A 23,322-nucleotide genomic window follows, 5' to 3' on the forward strand; every position below is an offset into this window, starting at 1 on the left:
ACTACAATATTTAAATGTTGTGTAGCTGTAATAGCGGATCAACCACAGGAAAGGCTTAGCCTGCAGTGTCAGTATTAATACAGCACTTTAATAGTAATGGATAATTCCCAGCAGCGGTGTAAGAGTGAAACTGAGTGTTTGCAAATTAATACAGCAGTTAGCGGTTAGGATAACTGCTGATATAAGTATAAATGACACTATGCAAAAATATACAGCTGATATGTTCTTAGTACTTTGATTGTTGCAAAGCATAAGATATGGTTAGAATGCAGACTGGAGATTTAAGCAGCAAATGATAGAAAACAGGTTATCCAATAGATAAGCAAAGTATTGCAAGCAAAGAATGGCAGACAAATAACAATTAGCAGTTCAATACAGATTGAGATATACTTGCAAGTACTAGCAGCTGTAGCAGAATGAATCCGGTGGTTGGTGTATGTTAACACGATGAGAAGGGAGCAGTAGCAGTGTCCTTGAAAGCTACTGGAAGGTGTGAGCGTGGAACAGCGTGTAGATCCGGCTGTACAAAGTCAATCCGCTGGGAACAGGAAGTGTTCTGTAGCTGAGAACGGAGAAGAGCTGAACAGCAAAATGTGTAACAAAAGAGTCAGGTACTTTGTTCAGGATAGCGATGAAGGCAACAAGTAGCCTAATAGGTAAAAAAGGCTTGAGGCTCAATATCTGTCAGCTGGAGTGGAGGAGTGTATCCTTTAACCTGTGCCAAACAAAATAATCAAGCAAAGAGGATAGCAGGAAGTGCACTTATAAAGCAAAAGAAGGTGGGGCTGAATTAAAGGGGACATTACACAGACTGATGTTTCACAGTCAAAAAAGTTTTTTTTTTTAAATTTACACTACTGTTACACCAGATATGAGTGGTGGCACTGGGCAAGTGGGCCTGGCACACACGCTGGCAGGCAGGCAACTACAATTAGATTACACTAGCAGACTGATGTTTCACAGTCAAAATTTTTTTTTTTTATATAATTTACACTACTGTTACACCAGATATGAGTGGTGGCACTGGGCAAGTGGCTTGGCAGGCAGGCAACTGCAATTAGATTACACAGGGAAAAAAAAACAGACTGATGTTCTAGCCCTAAAAAGGGCTTTTTGGAGTGCTGTCCTTACAGCAGAGATCAGATGAGTCCTTCAGGACTGTAGTGAACACTGAATACACTAGCCTAGCTATCAATTTCCATATTAAATCAGCAGCAGCTACACTGTCCCTCCTCTCACTAAGAATGCAGCTTCCAAATTAATCTAAAATGTATGCTGTCCAGGAGGTGGGAGGGTCTGGGAGGGAGTGTCTGCCGCTGATTGGCTGTAATGTGTCTGCTGACTGTGAGGTAAAGGGTCAAAGTTTACTCAATGATGAAGAATAGGGGACGGATCGAACATCGCATATGTTCGCCTGCCGCGGCGAACGCGAACATGCTATGTTCGCCGGGAACTATTCGCCGGCAAACTATTCGCGACATCACTATACTCAAGGTGACAGAGGCATAACTAGAAACCACAGGGCCCAGGTGCAAGAATCTAAGAAGGGCCCCCCACCCAAAAAAAAATATGTGAATTTGATACATATCTTTTTTTTTTTTTTACATTTGACACAAAAAAAAAATGAAAATCAGATTACGTCTGCAAAAGGAGGTACCCTGTGCCCACAGTCTGTGAGATGGTCTGACCCCGTATTACTCTATATAGTGACACTGTTTAACCCACCAGTACTGTATATAGTGAGTTAGGGACACAGTCTGTAATCTGCCGGTGAGATGGCTCGCCTGACCCTACCCGCACCAGTACTTTATAAAGGGACTACAGTAGTCTGTGACATGGTCCAGCCTCCCCCCCCCATACTGTATATAGTGGTACTGTATAGTGACACTGTTTACCCTCGGCCCCCCCATGCTGTAGTAACAAGGTCTGTAATTAGCTGGTTCCACAAACATACACACACAGTCACATACATACATAAATACACACACACACTCAGCATTCTTCACAAGGTTTTTCACTGTGCCAATAAGAATAACCAAATACAAGCCAAGATAATAAAATATAATTAAGTTGAGAGAGGTTCAGGTACTCTTTAGCTAGCACACAGTTAATAACACAAAGTAGTTTAGCGATATCTGCATAGGTAGCCTCATGAGACTAAGAAGCTAAATAGAGTTTAGTAATGTGACAGAGGGGTTTCCCAATTTGCGGGGAGGGAGACCCTTCTGTCTTGCTGTAGCCCCAGTGTAACTAGCAGAGGTATGGAAGACCTCAGATTGAGAGTAGCAGGGCAGGAGAAACTCTTACCTGCTGCTCCAGAAGGCTTGATGGCTGCTGGCTCCTAAGGGGGAGCGGAGGAAGCAGGAAAGGCAGCGGATGTCAGGCTTCACAGGCCGAAGGAGGAGACAGATGACATCACGCAGGGACATGAGACGAGCAGCGGATGCAAGGAGCAAGCAGGAAGAATCAGCGGAGCACTGCAGAGGTTAGCACTATGGACACAGGAACGGAGGCCACAAAACTACTGAGGAGCGGACTCCAGCAAGAGGAGAGGTAACGGCTAGGATAAGGAGTAAGAGAGAAAGGTTCTGCTCCTACTTCTTCAATATACCAGCATTGACTGGTGGGAGGCAGGGCCTTTTATAGGGAGGTACAAATTAATTAAAGGGCCAGAGGTACCTGACAGCAGGTCAACATTTTTTATTGAAATATTTATTTTTTATTTTTTTAAGCTGGGCCCCCACCCTCAGGGGCCCAGTCACAGTTGCGAACTCTGCACCCCCTGTTGTTTCGCCCCTGCAATGTGAGGTCTTACTAGGGATTTATATAGTGACCAAATTATGCTTTCCTCCCCGTATCAATGCCTTTTTAATACATATCTTATTAGACTTAGAAGCCGCTGCCCTTCATTGTGCGCCCATCTTTAGCTTTTCATCTAATACAACTCCCAAATCCCTTTACTCCTCTGTTTGGCTAAGTCTAGTCCCATTTAAATAATAGATTGTCTGCTCATTTTTACTTCCAAAATGTAGAACCATGCATTTTCCAGTATTAAATCTCATTTTCCATTTACCTGCCCATTCTTCTAATTTTCGTAGATTCCCTTGTAAAGCAAGTTCATCCTGCACTGACCTAATAACCTTACACAACTTTGTACCATCTGCAAAAATAGAGAGGTTGCTATTTAATCCTTGCTCCAAGTCATTAATAAAAATATTATACAGGGCCTAGTACTAATCCCTGGGGGACTCCACTGATTACCTTTGTCCAACTACTTGTTGCTCCCTGTCTTTTATCCTGTAATTTATACATGAGCTAATATTTTCAGCTATTACTAGCTCTTAAAGGGACATTATACACAAGATTTGTCTTTGCCTAAATGTTTTGTAGATAATCCATTTATATAGCCTATACAGTTTAGTTTTTTTAAATGTATAGTTTTGCTTATTTTTAAATAACATTGCGCTGATTTTAAGTCTCTTAACCAAGCCCAAAGTTTTAGAAGTATACTGATGTATACCTACTCCAGCTTGCTCCTATCTTGTAAAGAGTCTTTTCATATGCTGAAGAAGGGGGAGGGGAGAGCGTCTTCTTTTTTTGGTACACAACCACTTGAAGTGGGTGTTTCAGCTGACCTTTTCAACAGAGCTAAACTGGGAGCTTCTAAGTAAGTTTTTAAACATTTTTATACTGGATTTTTATATCAGTATCTGTGCATATTATTCTTTATAGTATTGTGTATTACATGCATTTATATGAAAATTGGTGCATACTGTCCCTTTAATTTTGTATATTAATCTCATGTGGCACTGTATCAAACATCTTTGCAAAATTCAAGTATATCACTTCAACTGATTCCCCTTTATCTATATTTTTATTTACTTCCTCATAAAATCTAATTAGATTAGTTTGACATGATCTATTTCTCATAAAACCATGCTGATTTGAACTCTGACATAAATATACTCATCAATATATTGCTGACTCATCAATATCCCTTAAAATCCCTTCAAGTATCTTCCCCACTTCTGAAGTCCTACTAACTGGTCTAAAGCTTCCTGGATCAGCCCTGCTTCCCTTTTTTAAACACCAGTCTTGAAAATTAAGAGTAGAGGAGAGGACCAGTGCTAAATTCCCGTAAAGTTAATGGTATGGGCTTGTATGTTCTAGTTTCTTTCAAGGTATCTCCCATTGGTTCCTCTCTTGTGTATGCTGTAAAAAAGAACTGGTTTAGTTCCTCAGCCTTCTCCCTGTCACTGTTAATCATGTTACCCTCCACATATTTAAATGTACCTATATTGTCCTTAGATTTTTTGCCATTTATCTACTAAAAAAACCTTTTAGAGTTTGACTTAGAATCTTTTGCTTGCTATTTTGCATGCTTTGTTACATTCGTTATACATTTTGTATGTTAAGTCTGTACTATTTTCTTTGTATAATTTAAATGCTCTACGTTTTTTTCTAATTTCTCTTAACACACATTGGTTTGGATTTATTTATTTTACTTTTATAACCATATGGTATGTGTTGATATGTATATTTATCTAACAGTTTTAAATGTTTAAATGTTATCCATGTATCCTCTGTATTTTAATAACAGAATACTTTGTCCCAATTTATGGCCCAGATTACAAGTTGCGCTACGGCTTTACCGCGGGCAAAATGGTCTTTGCGTGCGGAATGGTCACCTACTTGATATTACAAGTAGCGTGGTGTGGCTTTCCCGCGATCATTATGACCTATACCGCAAAGATCTATTCTGCATTCAAAGACCTGTAGTTGTGTGTTTTACAAAACACATAAAAAATACTTTACAAAGTACACTAACACCCATAAACTACACTATTAACCCCTAAACCGACATCGGCGCACATTGCAACTAATAAACCGATTAACCCATAAACCGCAATTCGCCCGCATCGCAACTACCTAAATTAAACTTTTAACCCCCTAAACCGCCATTCCTCACATCGCAACTTCCTAAATTAAACTATTAACCCCTAAACCGACATTCCCCCACATCGTAACTACCTAAATTAAACTATTAATCCCTAAACCGCCACCCCCCACATCACAACTACCTAAATAAAACTATTAACCCCTTAACCTAACACCCCCTAGCTTTAACAAAATTAAAATACACCTAAATTAAAGTTACAATATACTAACTACCTTAAAATAAATAAAAACTTACTTGTGAAAAACAAAAAAAACTAAGCTTAAACAAAAACTACCAATAGCTCTTAAAAGGGCATTTTGCAGGGCATTGCCCCAAAGCTAACAGCTCTTTTAACTTAAAAAAACACAAATCACCCCCTAACATTACAACACCCACCCCAAAATAAAAAAAACCTAATCTAACCATTCCCCCGAAAAGGGCATTTGGATGGACACGCCCTTAAAAAGGCATTCAGCTCTTTTTCAGCCCCAAAAAGAATAAAAATTCCCTAATCTTAAAAAAAAACACCCTTAACACTAATCACCAAAACGGTACTCACTAATGATAAAGGGCGGCGATCCATCCTCATACCGGCATCGAAACATTTGTATCCATCGGCGAGGCATCTTCTCCAATCTTCATCCATCCCACGGTCCATCTATCTTCATCCCAGTGTCGACAGCGAAGTCCTCTGGCAATGTCATCTGTGTCGTTGGTCCTCCTCTTCCGAGCATCGACACAGAGCTTTTCTTCATGCGGTCCCTAGCTGAACACTGAAGATTGAATGCAAGGTACCCCTTTTATATGGGGTACCCTTACATTCCAATTGGCTGACAAATTCAAATCAGCCAATATTATTATTTTTAGTAATGTTAGGTTTTTGGTTTTTTTGGTAATGTAGCTTTTTTATTTTTTGTATTATTTATTTTTGTAAAAAAAAAAAGTAATGTTAGGTTTATTATGAGTTTAAGCTTAGGTTTTATTTTTGTTTCATAGGTAAGTTTTTATTTATTTTAAGATTGTTAGTATATTGTAACTTTAATTTAGGTGTATTTTAATTTTGTTAAAGTTAGGGGTAGTTGGGTTTAGGGGTTGATAGTTTAACTTAGATATTTACAATTTGAGGGGATGGCGGTTTAGGGGTTAATAGCTTTATTTAGTGTTGGGGTGTGGGGGTGGCAATTTAGGGTTAATAACTTTATTTAGTGTTGCCTATGTGGGTGGGTGGTGGTTTAGGGGTTAATAGCTTTATTTAGTGTTGGTGATGTGGGGGGCGGCAGTTTAGTGGTTAATAGCTTTATTTAGTTTTGCTGATGTGGGGGGATGGCAGTTTAGGGGTTATTAGACAAGGGGTTTATGTTAGGGTGTTTTGATAACTTTCTTTTCTCCATAGACTTCAATAGGGAATGCAAAAACGCGATGGCAATTTCCAACATTTTTTCTCCATTGATCTCTATGGGGGAATACGTGCACGAGCACGCCAAGTCGGAACTTTATTTGTGTGCGCTATGCGGGTTACCGCAGCAGAACGCACGCAAAAATAAATTTTTATTGACACTTGTAATGTTGGCGCAATGGAAATAGTGTTACAGCCACATTGCGTGTGGTGCGTTCACACCGGATTTACCGCAAAACTTGTAATCTGGGCCTATGTTTTTTAACAATTTCCTTAAATAATTGAATTTTGCTTTCTTATTTAAAAGTCTTTGTTGAACTCCTAAGACACTGCTTATGGCAAGTGATTTCAAAGGTGACCATGTTATGATCACTGTTACCCAAATGTTACTTGTTTGATATTATATATGTATAGTTTGATAGCAATAAATCAAATATAGCTTTATTCCAATTGGCTCCTCTATTAATTGTGACAATTAATTGTGACAAGAAGTTATCCCTGAGAACATTTTAAAAACTTTATCTTGGGGTGGTTAAAATCTCCCATAATTAAAGCACTGTTTTTATTAGCAGCCTTTCCTATTTGCATTAGCAGTTGAGTTTCCTCCATGTCTAATGTTGGGGGGCTTGTAGCATGTTCCCAGTAATATTTTTTTAGGATTTTTTCCCCACTCCTTATTTCAACCCACAGGGTACATTATCACCTGTATCATCATAAATATCTTCCCTTATTGTAGGTTTAAGGTCAGGTTTAATATAAATGCTAATTGGGCTAGTTATGAAACATCTGTTCTTCAGTATAACCTTTGTAAAGTTTTAGGTTGTGGAATTTTGCATTCCATTATCAATGCTTGTTCTTAACGTTTTCATTTCATTTAATAATTTATAGCTGTTTATTATGCATGAGGGAAATAAAACATTTATAATCTTAAAAAAAAAAAAAAAGAGAAAAAAGGGAAAAAAAGGAAAAAAAATAAAATAAAAAAAATAATAAAAAGAAAAATGCTAATTCCTCCACTCCACTTTTATTACTCCTGTCCCTCTTAAATAAAGTATAACCCTCTAAGTTAACTGCCCAGTCATGTGAATCATCCCACCAAGTTTTATTTATACTGATAATATCATACAGGGAGTGCAGAATTATTAGGCAAGTTGTATTTTTGAGGATTAATTTTATTATTGAACAACAACCATGTTATAAATGAACTCAAAAAACTCATTAATATCAAAGCTGAATAGTTTTGGAAGTAGTTTTTAGTTTGTTTTTAGTTATAGCTATTTTAGGGGGATATCTGTGTGTGCAGGTGACTATTACTGTGCATAATTATTAGGCAACTTAACAAAAAACAAATATATACCCATTTCAATTATTTATTTTTACCAGTGAAACCAATATAACATCTCAACATTCACAAATATACATTTCTGACATTCAAAAACAAAACAAAAACAAATCAGTGACCAATTTAGCCACCTTTCTTTGCAAGGACACTCAAAAGACTGCCATCCATGGATTCTATCAGTGTTTTGATCTGTTCACCATCAACATTGCGTGCAGCAGCAACCACAGCCTCCCAGACACTGTTCAGAGAGGTGTACTGTTTTCCCTCCTTGTAAATCTCACATTTGATGATGGACCACAGGTCCTCAATGGGGTTCAGATCAGGTGAACAAGGAGGCCATGTCATTAGATTTTCTTCTTTTATACCCTTTCTTGCCAGCCACGCTGTGGAGTACTTGGACGCGTGTGATGGAGCATTGTCCTGCATGAAAATCATGTTTTTCTTGAAGGATGCAGACTTCTTCCTGTACCACTGCTTGAAGAAGGTGTCTTCCAGAAACTGGCAGTAGGACTGGGAGTTGAGCTTGACTCCATCCTCAACCCGAAAAGGCCCCACAAGCTCATCTTTGATGATACCAGCCCAAACCAGTACTCCACCTCCACCTTGCTGGCGTCTGAGTCAGACTGGAGCTCTCTGTCCTTTACCAATCCAGCCACGGGCCCATCCATCTGGCCCATCAAGACTCACTCTCATTTCATCAGTCCATAAAACCTTAGAAAAATCAGTCTTGAGATATTTCTTGGCCCAGTCTTGACGTTTCAGCTTGTGTGTCTTGTTCAGTGGTGGTCGTCTTTCAGCCTTTCTTACCTTGGCCATGTCTCTGAGTATTGCACACCTTGTGCTTTTGGGCACTCCAGTGATGTTGCAGCTCTGAAATATGGTCAAACTGGTGGCAAGTGGCATCTTGGCAGCTGCACGCTTGACTTTTCTCAGTTCATGGGCAGTTATTTTGCGCCTTGGTTTTTCCACACCCTTCTTGAGACCCTGTTGACTATTTTGAATGAAACGCTTGATTGTTCGATGATCACGCTTCAGAAGCTTTGCAATTTTAAGAGTGCTGCATCCCTCTGCAAGATACCTCACTATTTTTGACTTTTCTGAGCCTGTCAAGTCCTTCTTTTGACCCATTTTGCCAAAGGAAAGGAAGTTGCCTAATAATTATGCACACCTGATATAGGGTGTTGATGTCATTAGACCACACCCCTTCTTATTACAGAGATGCACATCACCTAATATGCTTAATTGGTAGTAGGCTTTCGAGCCTATACAGCTTGGAGTAAGACAACATGCATAAAGAGGATGATGTGGTCAAAATACTCATTTGCCTAATAATTCTGCACTCCCTGTAGTCCCCTATTTTACCTGTCATGCTTCTTGCATTTGCTGTCATACATTTAATTTTCATGTGCTTTCTGCTGCTACTCAGTGTGCTTTCCTCCAAACTTTTTAATGTGACATTTCCTAAGTGTACCTTTCTGTCATCCCTTCCATGAGATATTCTAGGTGTGACAAATTCACAGACAGATCTGTTCTATTATGCTTGGACTGACTCCCCCCTTTGCCTAGTTTAAAAGATTGTCTAAGCGTGCTACCATCCTCCCACCCAACACACCTGCACCTATGTCATTCAGGTGCATTCAGCCTTACTGTTCAAATTGTTCCCAAATCAGCCCAATGCTCTAAAAAGTCAAACCCCTCATTTTTACATCATGTTTTTAATCAGGAACTAACTGGCCTTAGCTCCTTCTGCTTTACTGGGTTAGCACATGGCACTGGTAATGTCTCCGAAAATTTTATCTTGAAGGTCTTTTCTTTAAGCTTGCTATCTAACTCCCTGAAGTCATTTTTTAGGATACTCCATCTCCTGCTGAATCCTTCATTAGTGCCAATATGAACAATGACTGCAGGATCAGACCCAGATGCCTCTAACAATCTATTAATATACTCCACAATATTATTAACACAAACCCCTGGAAGACAGCAAACTGTTCTATTTAAGGGGTCTGGGTGACAAATTTCCTACAACCAACATCTGCCTCAGGACCAGACTTGTATGCCCCTCTTCCATGACTGAAGGAATGTTCACTACAGTATGACCCACTTCCACGACTGAAGGACTGCTCACTATAGTATGCTCCTCTTCTATGACTGAAGGACTGCTCACTATAGTATTCTCCTCTTACATGACTGAAGGACTGTTTACTATACTAGGCAGAACAGCCCTCTCTGACATTGCCATCCCTGAACTGATATCCCCAACATCTTTGCTCAATCTGGTTGGGGTGTGCCAGCTCAGAACTGGCCTGTCTCTTCCGCTTACTTTTACTTTCCTTGCTAACTGTGACCCAGCTACTTCCTTGACCTGTTAGTCATCAAGTTCCGGCCCCTTCCAAAACAAATATTTACCCTTCTACAAACGACCCAAACTCCCCATAAAGAATGACACAAGACTCAGGTAATGGTGCAACTTGGCCGCAGCTCCTTTATTCAATAAATAACCTTTTAGAAAAAAACGTAAATATCTAAATAAATAACAGTGCAAATAATGCAATAACATTGTTCAAATTACACATTAAGCGGTGCTAGTTCAATATAATAGTTTTTTTATATGGCCATCATTCCACTGGACCCAACCGTGCAAGTGATTGAGTCCGTCAAAGATAATCAACATCAGTCTCTAAGGAACACCTTGCCCTTAGGGACCCCAAATAGAATTCCACCCTGTGGGAATGCAATTTTCCACCACACTAACAATTGGCCATAACCTACTGTACCTGCAAGGACTAGCACCCCCGCCAACAAACAAAATACACAGAAACAAACAAAACAGGGACGGGTGAGTGGGAGATGCTTACAATCCTTTTGTCAATAACAGACTGCTGTCTTTCCCGCCCAGACCAGCTTTAAATACCGGCCACCTGGCTCCGCCCCTAACCAATCCCCAAGGGCCTCTTCCTCCGTGTGTTCAAAGCTCCTTGCAGTGAGGCTTCGCCACCTCCAGGAGCAACTTGACCTGTTAGTCGTCAAGTTCCGGCCCCTTCCAAAACAAATATTTACCCTTCTACAAATGACCCAAACTCCCCATAAAGAATGACACATGGTGCAACTTGGCCGCAGCTCCTTTATTCAATAAATAACCTTTTAGAAAAAAATTAAATATCTTAATAAATAACAGTGCAAATAATGCAATAACATTGTTCAAATTACACATTAAGCGGTGCTAGTTCAATGTTTTTTGATATGGCTGTTATTCCACTTGACCCAACCGTGCAAGTAATTGAGCCCATCAAAGATAATCAACATCAGTCTCTAAGGAACCCCTTGCCCTTAGAGACCCCAAATAGAATTCCACCCTGTGGGAATGCAATATTCCGCCACACTAACAATTGGCCATAACCTACTGTACCTGCAAGGACTAGCACCCCCGTCAACGACTGGCCTGAACCTCAGTCCAGTCCCGCCAACCCCCCAACCTTACAAAGGGCCTCTTTGAAATCAAGGATAAACAGCTGCAGGCCAAAGTCATTGAGATGCACCCCATCCTGTAAATAAAATTCACCCTGCCCAACCTCCTCCAAGTCTGGATGATGAACGATTGCACCCCCAATCTTGCGGACAAAAGACCCCATCAGCTTATTAACTTTTTGTCTGCTAGTATCTAACCTCACAGGGTCCCAAGCCACCCTCCAAACCATCCGTGGTAAAATATCTGACCACATAATCCGCAATGTAGGGTATAACTCAACCAACCTCCAAAGATCTCTCTTAATGTGCCTCACCAAGTCCCTCTGCGGCACAAAACCCAGATCATTGCCCCCGGCGTGGACCAACAACACAGTCGGCGGTTGAAACCACCTGGAATATTCCACAACCAAAGGCAACAACCTGTCCCAACGAAGTTCCCGGGCACCAAACCATTTCACCTTACAATGAGACTGAGGCAAACCCATCTGCAAGCCATCCACCTTCACCGCAGCCTCTCTTTATGCCCAATAAATAATAGAGTGGCCGACCAACCATAACCGTTCCAAACCTAGAACACAGAAACAGGAATAAATGAAAAACACCATCAGAGCACCAACTTAGGACGGACATACAGGTGGAACCTCCCAGATCCCCACCTACGAATGCCCTTAACCACTGTCTCAGACAAACCTCTAACTGAAGCCTCAGTCGCGGCCCCGATTCTGAAAGAATGGGAACCAAAATCACCCGCAGAGAACCCCAACCCCATTAACAATTTTTTAGGGACAGCCCTAAACTGGAACTGCGACAAAGGGGAACCGTCCTGATGTACCAGCAATGATCCCCTGACTATGGGCCGAACCCCCAAATAAGCCTTCAAACAATTCCAAGGACAAACCTCCAAACCAGTTGGAAACAGGGAAACCATCCAGCCCTTACCCCCCTGGTCCGTTTTACTCCGCCTCAAAAACATTTCAACCTTGGAATCAAACAGGGACACATCCAAAAAAAAAAAACCTCCCATGGAAGACAAATTTTTACTAACCAATTCTGAAATTCTAAAAGCCCCAAAGAAGGCTAAAACAAAAGCCAATCGAAACAAACTTCAAAATCTGACAAACACACCATCGATAGAACACCATAAATACGTTGCAACAATGAGAACGTAATAGGGCACCTGCCATCAGTAAGGTGACTTCCGAAACCCTTCTTTAAACCCTTCAAAACTTGCCAGACACAAAAACTTTTGGTAAAGTCACACAAACCCAAAAGCTTAAAACGGAAAGCTAACGCAGCCAAACGCCTATCCATAATGGAAGAAGACAAAATTGAGGCCCCCCACTCCCACATCCATTCCAGCAAGGGACCAGTAAGATCATTGCTACCCTCAAGAATACCCCATGAAGCCAACATGGCTTCCCAGTCCCACCACACCCTGGAATAAGACACCCAAGTACCTGGCGCTAGCGAAGCTTTCACCAGTCCAGCAAGTCCTCCACTCCAAGCTGCCACAGGAAACTTGGGAACGGACAACCCTCCACATCTGCCTGCAGAGCAAACTCCAGAAAATGCTACCACTGAAAACAAGATAGGTAGTCTGCAATAGAATTACTTACACCTGGAATGTGTTTGGCTTTAATGCATACATTCACCCTCAAGCATTTCAGAACCAATGCAGAAAACACTCCCATATTGTCCGAATAAAAAAACCACAGACCAGTTGGCCAACCCAGCTTCCCATACAAACAAAGAAACCACTATCGGAAACAATTCTAAAAAATACCAAGTTCTTAACCAAACCCAAAGAGGACCAATCATCCGGCCACACAGCAGCGCACCAATGGCCCACAAAATAAGCCCCAAAACCACAACCATCAGCAGAATCAGTCACAAGACCAAGTTCCTCATTAGACACCCTCACCTTCTGAATCAAAGAAGAGCCAATAAACCCCAATAAAAATTCCCTCCTCACCCTCAAATAATCCTTAAGCTCCCTAGGAAGCCGAACAAAATGATGCGGCTTCACAACCCTGGCAGTAGCCAAAGACAATCTCCTGCAGAAAACCCTGCCAATCAGGATAATTCTGCAGGCAAAATTCAACTTGCCCAACAGGGATTGAAGCTCCCGGAGCATGACATTTTTTGCCAACAACGACCGGTCTATGACTGCCAAAAGATCAGAAACCTTATCACTGGGGAGCCGACATTCCATATTAACGGAATCAATGGTGATGCCCAAAAAACTGAGGGATATGTCAGGACCTTCAGATTTTTCAAGAGCTATGGGCACACCAAAATTGGAAGCTACCTGGTAACACACATCCCTTAACCGTTTACAATCTCACAACAACCCAACAAATGATGCGGCATTGGATGAACCGGCAACAAATGAAAAGCAGCCTCAATGTCAATTTTGGTCAACAAAGCAGAAGGACCAGCCTCCCTCACCAGGCTAACCGCTTGATCAAAAGAGGCATACTTGACCGAAGACAAATCCTCAGGAATACCATCATTCACCGGTTCCCCTTTGGGAAAAGACAAATGGTGGATCAACCGAAATTTTCCTGGTTCCCGTTTTGGAACAACCCAGAGAGGAGAAATCCGCAGATCAGCAATGGGAAGACCATCAAACGGACCAGCCATGCAGCCCAATGAGACCTCCTTATGGAGCTTGTCCAGCACAACCTCTGGCCACAAACGAGCTGATTTCAAATTACCGCCAAAAAAAAAAGCCCCCTTAGGAAGGAATGACAATACCAAACTGGAAGCCGTACAATAACAAAGCCACCTTCTCCCGACAAACCCGCCGCCTAGTGTACAGGGCGAGCCAAGGCTCCATCGCGCCTGACCTCACCGTAGTTACCCCCTTTGTCAGACGCGTCGTCAGCCCCGCTAGCCTTACCCTTGCGGAAACACTTAGCATAGGGATGGGAGCCCCCACACCCTGAGCATTCATGATTAAACTTGCACGTGGTTCCCTACTTGCAAAATTTGTCATTATAGGCAAAACAAAACCCATTCTTAACCATCACCGGCGACCCACTGTTAAATTGGCCACTGACTGCAGACCGAAATGTCCCGGTCGTCCCACTTCATATACGGCTTTACCAACAAACGCTGCCTAAACTGTTTATCATAAGACCACATGGCCATACCCCCATACGTCCTCTGTGCAGCCACAACCTCATCCAGGTAACAAAACAATGCCCCACCCTGATCTGGGAACCTACCAGCAAATACACTCGCATATATCACAAATGCCTGGAACCAATTGGTAAAAGTTTTAGGCAACTTTCTGTACCACTTTTTACGCTCCTCTTCCTCCTTCTTAGCAACATCCTTTTTTTGAGTCCTCAGGTATCTCAAAAGACTGCTCAAGCGGGAGAAGGGAGAACAACTCAATAAATTCCCTCATATATTTTTTCCCTCACCTCCGATGTCAAGTGCATGGCCAAGGGACCTATGGAGCAGAGGCATGACTGAGACATAGCCGTGTCAGCCACCCTCAACTCAGCCCCCCCAACTGGCTTAACGGGAGAACTAACTGATGCCTCAAGAACCCCAGACCCCTGGAGTACCGAAGGGGCACAAACAACACTAGGGGCTGAGGGAGGGGAACCATTCGCCTCGACCCTACCAAGCACAGGCACACCTACAACCTTAGGCGCAGGAACCCAGGCCCTTTCCACAGAAGCTCTAGGGGGTACCTTTCAACTTTAATAACAATTCCTTCAAACCAGCTACAACCCTACCTGCCACCGAATCATGTTCACTTCCACAATCACACCCCTCTACAACTTCCCTCCCCACACATTCAGCAACCTCGCCTCACCTGTCAAAGCCTCCGCCAATTGTTGTGCTCTCGATAGGTTGACTGGCGCGGACTGGAGCCCGCCCATGCGTCGCTCCATTGTCCGTTGTCAACTTTTGGGCATTATGGCAGCCGCCGCCCAGGCTGATCCGGCTGCTGTGGTTGATCCTGAAAAACAACAGCAAAACCTCTACCTCCCTGTCCCCCCTGTGCAGGCTAGAGACCCTAGCCGTAAAACCACCCCTCCCTCTCTTAGGAGCTCCACCTCCAGCACCACCAGACCAAGCAACGTCAGTCACCAGCTGTCTCCGCGACCTGCCCCTTGTCGCACCAGCATAGTCCCCAGGCCTACCCGGCCATTTTACCCCACCCCTACCCGTCCTAGCAGCAGCCATATATATCCTGGCCCCACTCTGAACCCTGGCCAATTCCACAACCTCGGCCGTACACCCCTGCCTCACCTGGCTTTCACCAACAGGCCGAACCTCCTGCTGCATGCTGTCATCAGGCTCCAAATGAATAGACTCCGTCCAGGAGCCATGCAGGCCAGAGAAATCGCCCTCAAGGCCGTTGCCCCGCAGAACTAGTACCTGGAAAAGAAAAACTGACATGTGAGGCACCCACACTAAAATCCTCTACCACCCTCGAAGACACAGATCCCCCAGGAGGAGCCCGGGGGCCACCAGGCATAACCCCAGAAAAAGACCTGCTAATAATACCCAGAAAACGCACCACAGAACGGCCCTGGGCACCAGAGGAAGGGAGGACATATTCCTCCTCAGATTAATTTAAATAAAGGTCAACAACCACAGCATCTAACTCAAACTCCTCCTCCTCACAAGACCCATAATCCTCATCCACAAGTCTCCTAACAGAGGCCCTACTACCATCCCCAAACTGGCTTCCCTCCAGGACCCTAGGACTAATACTACCAAACGCAGGGGGTTCAGCTACAACTACACTGTCACTAACGCCAAAAACCGGGCCAGGGGCCCATACACCCTCCCCCTCACTCCCGCTATCCTCCACCACCCACACAAAATCAACAAAAGTCCCCGGCCAGACTGTAGCTACCCTGCTGCCCAGAAGGCCCTTCCCCCACAATATCAGGCCCACACGGGCTGTGCGCCACCTTAGGACCGCCACCTTTACCCTTGGTGGACCGCCTGGAACAGGCACTCAGCTCCGGGTCACAGCTGCTCAACACCTCCACAGGAGCTACCAAAGAAGGATCTGCGTGATCTGCCACTGCCTCAGAGAACCCAGGATGAACCACCTTCTTAACGGAACCGGAGGTGCTCTTCCTGCCGCCACCCTGCCGCCTACCGCCATCAGGACTAAGCCGGACTGGAGGCCTGGAACACCTGGATGACTTCTGCCTGTTCACCATCTGCTCCTGAACTGGATCCTGACGAACTCCAAGCAAGGAACAGACCTGCGACTCCAGCCAGGTAGGTCCCCTAGACTCAGCCGCCTCCCGAAGCTGCGCCATCAAGTCCTCCACGGAAGCCATGGATGGGAGGGAAAGACACACAGTTACAGATGCTTACAATCCTTTTGTCAATAACAGACTGCTGTCTTTCCCGCCTAGACCGGCTTTAAATACCAGCCTCCCGGCTCCACCCCTAACCTTCTCCTAACCAATCCCCAAGGGCCTCTTCCTCCATGTGGTCAAAGCTCCTTGCAGCGAGGCTTCGCCACATCCAGGGGCAACTGGAGTCTCCCCATCTGAATCCTCTCCATTCCCACTGCTAGAACCATGAACAACCTACTCAGTCATATACATTTCCCTTTCAAGTGTCTGAATATCATGCAGTGTTTCAACTTGTTCCTCTAGAACTCTAATACGAGTTTCTAAAGAAACAATATGCTAACAATTTCCACAGACATATGATCACTGAAGTGGCTGCTCCAGTGATGCAAACATATAAGACACTACTATAAAGAATAATATGCACAGATACTTATATAACAATCCAGTATAAAACCTTTAAAAACTTACTTAGAAGCTCCCAATTTAGCTCTGTTAAAAAGGTAGCTAGAACACCCACTGCAAGTGGGAAAAACAGACACTCCCCCCTCCCCCTTCCTCTGCATATGAAAATACTCTTTACACTAACAGAAGCAAGCTGGAGTAGGTATACGTTGGAATTCTCCTAAAACTTTGAGGCTTAGTTAGGAGTATGAAAATCAGAGCAATGTTATTATTATTATTATTATTATTATTATCGGTTATTTGTAGAGCGCCAACAGATTCCGCAGCGCTATTAACAAAGGCGGAGTACAAAAAAAACAAAAAAACAAAAAACAAAACAGTTATAGGGATCAAATGGGTAGAGGGCCCTGCCAAGAGTTGCACTGTTGTAGTCAGCTCTTGAGAAGGTGATCAACAAACAGCTGGACTCTTAAGCTTACATGCTAGGGGGGATCACGGGATAGCAATGGAGGAGAGGAACTGGTATAAAGTAAGGTTAGCGTAGGTTGTATGCATCCCTGAACAGTAGAGTCTTTAGGGAGCACTTGAAGCTTTTAAAACTAGAAGAGAGTCTTGTGGAGCGAGGCAGAGAGTTCCACAAGATGGGAGCCAGTCTGGAGAAGTCCTGTAAACGGGAGTGTGATGAGGTGACAAGAGAGGAGGAGAGTAGGAGGTCTTGAGCAGAGCGAAGGGGACGGGAAGGAGAGTATCTGGAGACAAGATCAGAGATATAGGGGGGAGCAGTGCAGTTGAGGGCTTTGTATGTCAGAGTGAGAATTTTGTGTTTGATCCTAGAGGCAAGAGGAAGCCAGTGAAGAGATTGGCAGAGAGGTGCAGCAGATGAAGAGCGACTTGTAAGGAAGATGAGTCTGGCAGAGGCATTCATTAGGGATTGTAAAGGAGCTAGGCGGTAGGTGGGGAGACCAGAGAGGACAGAGTTGCAGTAATCAAGGCGGGAGAGGATGAGAGAGTGGATTAAAATCTTAGTTGTGTCTTGTGTAAGGAAGTGTCTAATTTTAGAGATGTTTTTAAGGTGGAAGCGGCAGGCTTTAGCCAAAGTCTGAATGTGAGGAGTGAAAGAAAGATCTGAGTCAAATGTGACCCCGAGACATCGGGCATGCGGGGTAGGGGTAATGATGGAGTTGTCGACAGTTATAGAGAGATTGGGGGTGGAGAGTTTTGAAGAAGGGGGGAAAATAAGGAGCTCAGTTTTGGAGAGATTTAGCTTGAGGTAGTGAGAGGACATCCAGTTGGAGATGTGAGAAAGACAGTTAGTGACACGGGTTAGCAAGGAAGAAGAAAGTTCTGGTGCAGAGAAGTAGATTTGGGTGTCGTCGGCATACAAATGATATTGTAAACCATGGGACTTTATTAGGGAACCTAGTGATGACGTGTAGATTGAGAAGAGAAGGGGACCGAGAACAGAGCCTTGCGGTACTCCGACAGAAAGTGGTGACGGGGCAGAGGAGGCCCCAGAGAAGGCTACACTAAAGGTACGGTTTGACAGGTAGGAAGAGAGCCACGAGAGGGCTGTGTCACATATGCCGAAGGATTGGAGGGTTTGGAGCAAGAGAGGGTGGTCAACAGTGTCAAAGGCTGCGGACAGATCAAGGAGAATAAGCAGAGAGAAGTGGCCTTTTGATTTTGCTGTAAGTAGGTCATTGGTAACCTTAACAATTGCTGTTTCTGTGGAGTGATGGGGACGAAATCCAGATTGCAATGGGTCAAGAAGGGAGTTTATTGTAAGGAAATGGGAAAGGCGTGCATAAGCTAGTTTTTCGAGAAGCTTTGATACAAGAGGGAGGAGGGAAATAGGGCGGTAATTGGATGGGGAGGTAGGATCAAGGGAAGGTTTTTTGAGGATAGGTGTGACCAGTGCATGTTTCAGCGATGAGGGAAATATACCGGTGCTGAAGGAGAGGTTGAAAGTGTGTGTGAGTATAGGGGTAAGGGTGGCAGAGAGGGAGGGGAGTAACTGTGAGGGGATAGGGTCAAGGGGACAGGTAGTGAGGTGAGAGCACAGTATAAGTGCCGAAACTTCTTCCTCAGTAACAGGGGAGAATGAGCTAAGTTTAAGGTTATGTGGGTTGTGGTTGATTGAGAGCATTTGAGGGGGTGAGGGAATGGAATTATGTTGAGAGCTGATTTCATTTCTGATGGAGTTGATTTTGTTATTGAAGTGGTTGGCAAAGTCTTGAGCTGACAGAGAAGTTGTATTAGGAGGTGGGGGAGGGCGGAGAAGAGTATTGAAAGTGGAGAACAAACGTTTTGGGTTTGAAGAAAGATTAGAGATAAGAGTAGAGAAGTAGTGTTGCTTATGGAAATTAAGGGCAGAGTAGTAGGAGTTCAAGATAAATTTGTAGTGTTGAAAATCAGCTGAACTCCTAGATTTTCTCCAGTGCCGCTCAGCAGTACGGGAACATCTGCGTAGGTATCGTGTCAGTGGAGTATGCCAGGGCTGAGGATGAGTGTTTGATTTCCGAGCTATGGTAAGAGGGGCGAGATTGTCAAGGACGGATGTAAGGGTGGAATTATAGTGGCAGATAGATTGGTCAGATAGATTGGTAAATGTTATTTAAAAATAAGCAAAACTATACATTTTTAAGATGAAAAAAACCCCTGTATGGGCTATATAAATGGATCATCTACAAAACATTTCTGCAAAGAAAAATTGAGTGTATAATATCCCTTTAAGTATGGAATGGTAGCAGTTTTAAAAAAGGGGTAATTTAATTATTGTTCCATATAAAATACTGATTAACAATCGGATACAAATATTAGTCGCTTAAGTCGCTTAAGCTTAACATACAAAGTCTAAGATATATATGCCATAAAATAAAAACAAAAGACAAATCCTATAATATAAAAGGCCAAGTGTGTTTGTCCAAAGCTGTCTTGCGCAGTAGAGACAGCACAAGGACAAACACACCTGGCCTTAGAGTCCTGATCTGCTGCGGCATGGTGAAGGTGGGCGGAAGTGGGCGTGGCCGGGCGAGAGTTGGGGCGTGGCCAGGCACTGTTGCACGAGAGAGAGAGAGAGAGAGAGAGAGAGAGAGAGAGAGAGAGGAGAAAGAGATAGAAAGAGAGGGGGATAGAGCAAAATTGATGAGAAAGAGCTAAAAAGAGGGTAAGAGAGAGCAAAAGAGAGGGGAAAGAGCAAAAAAGAGGGGAGAGAGAGCAAAATAGAGGGGGAAAAGCAAAATAGAGGGGAGAGAGAGCAAAAGAGAGGGGGAGAGAAAGAGCAATAAAGAGGGGGAAAGAGAGAGAGCAAAAGAGAGGGGAAGAGAGAGAGCAAAAGAGAGGGGAAGAGAGAGAGCAAAAGAGAGGGGAAGAGAGAGAGCAAAAGAAGAGAGGGGGAGAGAGAGCAAAAGAAGAGAGGGGGAGAGAGAGCAATAGAGGGGGAGAGGGGAGAGAGAGAGGGGGGGAGAGAGAGCAAAAGAGAGGGGGGAGAGAGCGCAAAAGAGAGGGGGAAAGAGAGAACGCAAAAGAGAGAGGGGAGAGAGAGAGCGCAAAAGAGAGGGGGAGAGAGAGCGCAAAAGAGAGGGGGAGAGAGAGCGCAAAAGAGAGGGGGGAGAGAGAGAGCAAAAGAGAAGGGGGAGAGACAGTCCAAAAGAGAGGGGGAGAGAGAGAGCGCAAAAGAGAGGGGGAGAGAGAGAGCGCAGAAAACAGGGGGAGAGAACGCAAAAGACAGAGGGGAGAGAGATAGCGCAAAAGAGAGGGGGAGAGAGAGAATGCAAAAGAGAGGGGGGAGAGAGAGAGCAAAAGAGAGGGGGGAGAGTCCAAAAGAGAGGGGGAGAGAGAGAGCACAAAAGAGAGGGGGAGAGAGAGAGCGCAGAAAACAGGGGGAGAGAGGTGGAGAGAGCGCAAAAGAGAGAGGGGAGAGAGATAGCGCAAAAGAGAGGGGGAGAGAGAGAGCAAAAGAGAGGGGGGAGAGAGAGTGAAAAAGAGAGGGGGAGAGAGAGAGCGCAAAAGAGAGGGGGAGAGAGAGAGCGCAGAAAACAGGGGGAGAGAGTGCAAAAAGAGAGGGGGAGAGAGAGAGTGCAAAAGAGAGAGGGAGAGAGCGAAAAGAGAGGGGGAGAGAGAGCAAAAGAGAGGGTGTGGAGAGGGAGCAAAAGAGAGGGGGTGGAGAGGGAGCATAAGAGAGGTGGAGCGAGAGAGCGCAAAAGAGAGGGGGAGAGAGCGCAAAAGAGAGGAGGAGAGACAGAGCAAAAGAGAGGGGGAGGGAGAGAGAGCAAGGGGTGGGACCAATGTACTGCAAAAAATGGCCTGTGTGGGGGACTTCCGGCCTGCGGCCATCTTACCAGTCGCACTGAGCTTCAGCTCTTGAAGTTCTCTTCACTATCTTTCAATTCGACACAGTAGTTTTGGTAATACCCTGCTTAAAACAGTGGAGAAACTTGTCTGAAGGTGACTGGATCTGGGATATAAGGCTTTAGATTGTGTCACGGTTTAAATGCCCTCAGTACCGGACGTTTCCCTTTGAGGCCTTCCCTTATAACTGAAGCCTCAGTTCTGACCCCATAAAACTGTGTCTGAGTGCGCAGTTATTGTTCTGAAAAGCATTCTATCTTTACCAAACAAGTGCGGCCAATCGCGCTAAGACCTACTAAACCTCTAAGCCTTATACTGGGAATACATTTTTAGGCCACCAGAATGGAGCGAGAATCTGCTTTACTGTTGGAAGAGATCTATGTCATTATCTTGAAGCATTTTACCCTACTTGAGAGGCAAATGGTGGCGGCCTGGAAATATGAAACCAGAGGTGAATCACCCGTAGAGGACCCTGAGCTAGTAAATGGGGACCAGATGCAAGATCTCTTACCCTCAGATCAGCCAGAGACTTTTCCGTTGCCTGCTATTCAGCATGGGAAGAACTCAGTTGAAGCCCACAGCTGACAAGCGTTGATATGTCTCCGGTTGTGACTGCCCTGTATGGCTCAACTGGGATCGGGCCTGCGAAAGATGCTATCTTGATCTCTAAAGAGCAGACATTGGGGAAAAAAACAGAGAGAGAGGGCCATATACTCACCGCTACTCCCCATAGAGACATGCCACCACGCTCCAGTGTCGCCTCTCTACTAGGTATCAGCCACCTTATTTCCGGGAACGGAACTAGGGAAAACATCGACACCACGCTGATCGGGGAAATTAACAGGGTGCGAGGGCCGCACCAGAGAGACACTTTCGTTATACCCATCAGCGTGGTCCTGCTGACACTAAGAGTGGGCTTCTTACAGGCATCTGCATATTTTCGGGTTGGAGTTGGGAGTAATGACGGCCCAATTGGGCATATTTATTACACAAATCAGGACTAGTTGCAATATTCTGACTATGGCCTCTGCGCCCAAGGAATTGGGTAGATTCAGCTTCCCATTACTATACCTAGTGGAGTTAAATAACTGGTCCTAGTGCTTGATCCGATGTTTTACTGTTAAGTATGAAAGTTTGTTTATCAACAGGACTGTTTCTGTTAATACTAGCTTAATAGCTGTTTATTATGTCTAAGTTCTATTTGTTTTTATTGTCTGTATAAATTCTGCTTCATATGTGTATAGTTTACATAAGTCTACAGCTTTGATGATCAGCAGTACGGCACCTCAATGACAGCATCATGCTTATACTAAATGCACTCTATCTTATTGCAATTGTATTTAAACACCACGTAGTACTAGAGAAAAGAGGGGGCCTAAACGTCATGATCCTTTTAATATTAGGAGTGCCTAACCTGATTTAGAGGTAGTTTAACCAAAAATGCTTAATTATTTTGTGACTGTCTGTATTTCTTGGATGGAAAATTGCCCTAGATGATAAAAGTCTAGTCAGTGGGGTAGTGTTGAGCTTAACTGTTTCAGGTAATCTCCAGTTGGCCGCAAAAACTCCCCACTAAGGTATCTTGTTGGATTACTATATTCATGAAACAGTTTACTTTCAGTGCTGTGAGATTAACTGATGTCCAGCAATATAGCTGACCTAATATTTCCACCACACTCAGGCCCTATACTTTTAGCTTATTATAATGCACTTCCACGAGCACAGGGATTTGTGTTATAGCATTAGAATGGCTATCCATCCTCTTATTAGCGTTACATTAGGTGATACAGTCCATATTTAATCTGTATACTGGGTCCAGGTTCTCCAGATGCTCTCAAAATAAGATATCTGCGGGGGTGGAGCCAGCAGCAGTTGGAGTCAGACGCATATCTCTTAGGCTCCTTGTTTGGGGCCAAACTACATATATATTAAAGGCAAAAAATAAAAAAGAATAAACTTTTCTAGCATGGCAATGCCAAACGACTAACTCCTGTTTCAGGAGCACTTTGAAAAGAATAACTAGCCTATATTATTGGAGCTTTAAGGAGATAGGGCTTTAGCATCTTAGACCGTTGGATGTGGG

This window comes from Bombina bombina, chromosome 5 (assembly GCF_027579735.1).
Source record: "Bombina bombina isolate aBomBom1 chromosome 5, aBomBom1.pri, whole genome shotgun sequence".
Taxonomy (NCBI): Eukaryota; Metazoa; Chordata; class Amphibia; order Anura; family Bombinatoridae; genus Bombina; species Bombina bombina.